Source organism: Ambystoma mexicanum, chromosome 12 (assembly GCF_040938575.1).
Source record: "Ambystoma mexicanum isolate Mex_15411 chromosome 12, UKY_AmexF1_1, whole genome shotgun sequence".
Lineage (NCBI taxonomy): Eukaryota > Metazoa > Chordata > Amphibia > Caudata > Ambystomatidae > Ambystoma > Ambystoma mexicanum.
Window position 1 is genome coordinate 315837251 of NC_090936.1, and position 6679 is coordinate 315843929.

The window sequence follows — 6679 nt, forward strand, 5'->3', positions numbered from 1 at the left end:
CTGCTGTTGCCCCCCACCCCCTGCTCATGCCCCGTGTCTCTCTCCTGTTACCCCCTCCCCCTCTCATGCCCCATGTCTCCCTCATGTCCCCCCCACCCCCTGGTCATGCCCCATGTCTCCCTGCTGTTGCCCCCCACCCCCCGCTCATGCCGTGTCTCTCTCCTGTTACCCGACACCCCTGGTCATGCCCCGTGTCTCCCTGCTGTTGCCCCCCACCCCCCGCTCATGCCCCGTGTCTCTCTCCTATTCCCCCCACCCCCTCTCATGCCCCGTGTCACTCTCCTGTTGCCCCCCACACCCCAGTCATGCCCCATGTCTCCCTGCTGTTGCCCCCCACACCCCGATCATGCCCTGTGTACCTCCCCTGTTACCCCCCACCCTCGCTCAAGCCCCGTGTCTCCCTGCTGTTGCCCCCACCCCTGATCATGCCCCGTGTCTCCCTGATGTTGCCCCACACCCCCCGCTCATGCCAAGTGTCTCCCTGCTGTTGCCCCCCACCCCCTGCTCATGCCCCGTGTCTCTCTCCTGTTACCCCCCTCCCCCCTCTCATGCCCCGTGTCTCCCTAATGTCCCCCCTGCCCCCCGCTCAGGCCCCGTGTCTCCCTGCTGTTGCCCCCACCCCCCTCTCATACCCTGTGTCTCTCTCCTGTTGCCCCCCACCCCCGGTCATGCCCGTGTCTCCCTGCTGTTGCGCCCCCACCCCCCAGTCATGCCCTGTGTCTCCCTGCTGTTGCCCCCCACCCCTGCTCATGCCCCGTGTACCTCCCCTGTTACCCCCACCCCCGCTCGTGCACCGTGTCTCCCTGCTGTTGCCCCATACCCCTGGTCATGCCGATTGTGTCTCCCTGCTGTTGCCCCCATCCCCTCTCATGTCCGGTGTCTCCCTCGTGCTCCCCCCACCCCCGCTCATGCCCCGTGTCTCCCTGCTGTTGCCTCCACCCCCTCTCATGCCCTGTGTCTCTCTCCTGTTACCCCCCACACTCCTCTCATGCCCCGTGTCTCTCTCCTATTCCCCCCACCCCGATCATGCCCCGTGTCTCCCTGCTGTTGCCTCCCACCCCCCGCTCATGCCCCGTGTCTCTCTCCTGTTACCGCCCCCCCCGCTCATGCCCCATGTCTCCCTCGTGTTGCCCCCCACCCCCTGCTCATGGCCAGTGTCTCCCTGCTGTTGCCCCCCCACCTCCCGCTCATGCCCCGTGTCTCCCTGCTGTTGCCCCCCCACCCCCTGCTCATGCCCCGTGTCTCTCTCCCGTTACCCCCCCACCACCTCTCATGCCCCGTGTCTCTCTCCTGTTACCCCCCACCCCCCGCTCATGCCCTGTGCCTCTCTCCTGTTGCCCCGCACCCCCGGTCATGCCTGTGTCTCGCTGCTGTTGCCCACCCACCCCCCAGTCATGCCCTGTGTCTCCCTGCTGTTGCCCCCACCCCCCGCTTATGCCCTGTGTCTCTCTCCTGTTACCCCCATCCCCGGTCATGCCCCGTGTCTCCCTGCTGTTGCCCCCCACCCCTGCTCATGCCCCGTGTACCTCCCCTGTTACCCCCACCCCCCGCTCATGCACCGTGTCTCCCTTCTGTTGCCCCCCACCCCCTGCTCATGGCCAGTGTCTCCCTGCTGTTGCCCACCCACCTCCCACTCATGCCCCGTGTCTCCCTGCTGTTGCCCCCCCACCCCCTGCTCATGCCCCGTGTCTCTCTCCCGTACCCCCGGTCATGCCCGTGTCTCCCTGCTGTTGCCCCCCCACCCCCCAGTCATGCCCTGTGTCTCCCTGCTGTTGCCCCCCACCCCCGACCATGCCCCATGTCTCTCTCCTGTTACCCCCACCCCCCTCTCATGCCCCGTGTCTCCCTCCTGTTCCCCCCACCCCCGCTCATGCCACGTGTCTCCCTGCTGTTTCCCCCACCCCCCTCTCATGCCCCGTGTCTCTCTCCTGTTACCCCCCACCCCCTGGTCGTGCCCCGTGTTTCCCTGCTGTTGCCCCCGACGCCCCGCTCATGCCCGTGCCTCTTTCCTGTTACCCCCCACCCCAGGTCATGCCCCGTGTCTCCCTGTTGTTGCCCCCCTCCCCCCGCTCATGCCCCGTGTCTCTCACCTGTTACCCCCACCCCCCTCTCATGCCCTATGTCTCTCTCCTGTTGCCCCCATCCCCGCTCATGCCCCATGTCCTTCTCCTGTTACCCCCCACTACCCCCGCTCATGCCACGAGTCTCCCATGTGTTCCCCCCACCACCGCTCATGCCCCATGTCTCCCTGCTGTTACCCTCCCTCGCTCATGCCCTGTGTCTCTCTCCTGTTGATTCCCACCCCCGGTCATGCCCCGCGTCTCCCTGCTGTTGTCCCCCACCCCCTGCCCCGTGTCTCTGTCCTGTTTCCCCCACCCCCCGCTCATGCCCCGTGTCTCCCTTCTGTAGCCCCTCGCTCATGCCCTGTGTCTCTCTCTCCTGTTACCACCCACCCCCCGCTCATGCCCCGTGTCTCCCTCGTGTTGCCCCCCACCCCCTGCTCATGCCCTGTGTCTCCCTGCTGGTGCCCCCCCAACCCCCGCTCATGCCCCGTGTCTCCCTGCTGTTGCCCCCCCGCCCCCCGCACATGCCCCGTGTCTCTCTCCCATTACCCCCCACCCCCTCCAATGCCCCGTGTCTCCCTCCTGTTACCCCCCACCCCCCGCTCATGCCCTGTGTCTCTCTCCTGTTACCCCCATCCCCGGTCATGCCCCGTGTCTCCCTCTGTTGCCCACCACCCCTGCTCATGCCCCATGTACCTCCCCTGTTACCCCCACCCCCCACTCGTGCACCGTGTCTCCCTCGTGTTCCCCCCACCCTCCGCTCATGCCCCGTGTATTCCGGCTGTTGCCCCCCCGCTCATTCCCCGTGTCTCTCTCCTGTTGCCTCCCACCCCCCGCTCATGCCCTGTGTCTCTCTCCTGTTACCCCCCATTCCCGGTCATGCCCCGTGTCTCCCTGCTGTTGCCCCCCACCCCCGCTCATGCCCTGTGTCCTTCACTTGTTACCCCCCACCCCCCTCTCATGCCCCAAGTCTCCCTCGTGTTCCCCCCACCCTCCGCTCATGCCCCGTGTATTCCAGCTGTTGCCCCCCCGCTCATGCCCCGTGTCTCTCTCCTGTTGCCTCCCACCCCCCCGCTCATGCCCCGTGTCTCCCTGCTGTAGCCCCCACTCATGCCCCGTGTCTCTCTCCTGTTACCCCCCAACCCCCGCTCATGCCCTGTGTCTCTCTACTGTTATCCCCCATCCCCGGTCATGCCCCGTGTCTCCCTGCTGTTGCCCCCCACCCCCGCTCATGCCCCGTGTCCTTCTCCTGTTACCCCCACCCCCCTCTCATGCCCTGAGTCTCCCTCGTGTTCCCCCCACCCTCCGCTCATGCCCCGTGTATTCCGGCTGTTGCCGCCCCGCTCATGCCCTGTGTCTCTCTCCTGTTGCCTCCCACCCCCCCGCTCATGACCCGTGTCTCCCTGCTGTAGCCCCCACTCATGCCCCGTGTCTCTCTCCTGTTACCCCCTAGCCCCCGCTCATGCCCTGTGTCTCCCTCGTGTTGCCCCCCACCCCCTGCTCATGCCCCTTGTCTCCCTGCTGTTGCCCCCCACCCTCCGCTCATGCCCTGTGTCTCTCTCCCATTACCCCCACCACCCTCTCATGCCCCGTGTCTCTCTACTGTTACCCCCCAACCCCCTCTAATGCCCTGTGTCTCCCTGCTGTTGCCCCCACCCCCGCTCATGCCCCGTGTCTCTCTCCTGTTTCCCCCACCCCCCTCTCATGCCCCATGTCTCTGTCCTGTTGCCCCACACCCCCCGATCATGCCCCGTGTCTCCCTGCTGTTGCCCCCCAACCCCAGCTCATGCCCCGTGTCTCTCTCCTGTTACCCTCCACCCCCCTCTCATGCCCCGTGTCTCTCTCCTGTTGCCCCCCCACCCCCCTGTCATGCCCCATGTCTCCCTGCTGTTGCTCCCCACCCTCCCGCTCATGCCCCGTGTTTCTCTCCTGTTACCCCCATCCTCCGGTCATGCCCCGTGTCTCCCTGCTGTTGCCCCTCACCACCTGCTCATGCCCTGTGTCTCTCTCCTGTTTCCCCCACCCCCCGCTCATGCCCTGTGCCTCTCTCCTGTTAACCCCCACCCCCCGCTCATGACTCGTGTGTCCCTGCTGTTGCCCCCCACCCCCCGCTCATGCCCCATGTCTCTTTCCTGTTACCCCCCACCCCCCTCTCATGCCCCGTGTCTCTCTCCTGTTGCCCCCCACCCCCTGTCATGCCCCGTGTCTCCCTGCTGTTGCTCCCCATCCCCCCGCTCATGCCCCATGTCTATCTCCTGGTACCCCCACACTCCGGTCATGCCCCGTGTCTCCCTGCTGTTGCCCCCCACCATCTGCTCATGCCCGGTGTCTCTCTCCTGTTTCCCCCACCCCCCGCTCATGCCCTGTGCCTCTCTCCTGTTAACCCCCACTCCCCGCTCATGACTCGTGTGTCCCTGCTGTTGCCCCCCACCCCCCGCTCATGCCCCATGTCTCTCTCCTGTTACCCCCTACCCCCCAGTCATGCCCCATGTCTCCCTGCTGTTGCCCCCACCCCAGGCTCATGCCCCGTGTCTCCCTGCTGTTGCCCGCCACCCCCCGCTCATGCCCCGTGTCTCCCTCCTGTTGCCCCCACCCCCCGCTCATGCCTCGTGTCCTTCTCCTGTTACCCCCACCCCCCGCTCATGCCCCACATCTCCCTCGTGTTCCCCCCCACCCCCCGCTCATGCCCCGTGTCTCTCTCCTGTTACCCCCCACCCCCTCTAATGCCCCGTGTCTCTCTCCTGTTGCTCCATTCCCTGGTCATTCCCCGTGTCTCCCTGCTGTTGCGCCCACCCCCAGTTCATGCCCCGTATCTCTCTCCTGTTGCCCCCCAGCCCCTGCTCATGCCCCGTGTTTCCCTGCTGTTGCCCCCACCCACCGTTCATGCCCAATGTCTCTCTCCTGTTATCCCCACCCCCAGGTCATGCCCCATGTCTCCCTGCTGTTGCCCCCACCCCCCCGCTCATGCCCCGTGTCTCCCTGCTGTTGCCCCCCCCTCTCATGCCCCGTGTCTCCCTGCTGTTGCTCCCCACCACCTGCTCATGCCCCGTGTCTCTCTCCTGTTTCCCTCCACACCCCGCTCATGCCCTGTGTCTCCCTGCTGTAGCCCCCACCCCCCGCTTATGCCCTGTGTCTCTCTCCTGTTACCCCCCATCCCCGGTCATGCCCCGTGTCTCCCTGCTGTTGCCCCCCACCCCTGCTCATGCCCCGTGTACCTCCCCTGTTACCCCCACCCCCCGCTCGTGCACCGTGTCTCCCTGCTGTTGCCCCCCACCCCTGGTCATGCCAATTGTGTCTCCCTGCTGTTGCCCCCACCCCCTCTCATGTCCCCTTCTCCCTCGTGTTCCCCCCACCCCCGCTCATGCCCCGTGTCTCCCTGCTGTTGCCTCCACCCCCTCTCATGCCCTGTGTCTCTCTCCTGTTACCCCCCACACTCCTCTCATGCCCCGTGTCTCTCTCCTGTTCCCCCCACCCCCCGGTCATGCCCGTGTCTCCCTGCTGTTGCCCCCCACCCCCCGCTCATGCCCCGTGTCTCTCTCCTGTTACCGCCCACCCCCCGCTCATGCCCCATGTCTCCCTCGTGTTGCCCCCCACCCCCTGCTCATGGCCTGTGTCTCCCTGCTGTTGCCCCCCACCTCCCGCTCATGCCCCGTGTCTCCCTGCTGTTGCCCCCCACCCCCAATCATGCCCCATGTCTCTCTCCTGTTACCCCCCACCCCCCTCTCATGCCCCATGTCTCTCTCCTGTTCCCTCCACCCCCCGCTCATGCCACGTGTCTCCCTGCTGTTTCCCCCCACCCCCCTCTCATGCCCCGTGTCTCTCTCCTGTTACCCCCCACCCCCTGGTCGTGCCCCGTGTTTCCCTGCTGTTGCCCCCGACGCCCCGCTCATGCCCGTGTCTCTTTCCTGTTACCCAACACCCCAGGTCATGCCCCATGTCTCCCTGTTGTTGCCCCCCACCCTCCGCTCATGCCCCGTGTCTCTCACCTGTTACCCCCAACCCCCTCTCATGCCCTATGTCTCTCTCCTGTTACCCCCCACTACCCCCGCTCATGCCACGAGTCTCCCACGTGTTCCCCCCACCACCGCTCATGCCCCGTGTCTCCATGCTGTTGCCCTCCCTCGCTCATGCCCTGTGTCTCTCTCCTGTTGATTCCCACCCCCCGGTCATGCCCCGTGTCTCCCTGCTGTTGTCCCCCACCCCCTGCTCATGCCCCGTGTCTCTGTCCTGTTTCCCCCACCCCCGCTCATGCCCCGTGTCTACCTTCTGTAGCCCCCCGCTCATGCCCTGTCTCTCTCTCCTGTTACCACGCACCCCCCGCTCATGCCCCGTGTCTCCCTCGTGTTGCCCCCCACCCCCTGCTCATGTCCTGTGTCTCCCAGCTGTTGCCCCCCCACCCCCCGCTCATGCCCTGTGTCTCCCTGCTGTTGCCCCCCACCCCCCCGCTCATGCCCCCGTGTCTCTCTCCCATTACCCCCCCACCCGCTCCAATGCCCTGTGTCTCTCTCCTGTTACCCCCCACCCCCCGCTCATGCTCTGTGTCTCTCTCCTGTTGCCCCCCCACCCCCTGGTCATGCCCCATGTTTCCCTACTGTTGCCCCCGACCCCCCACTCAT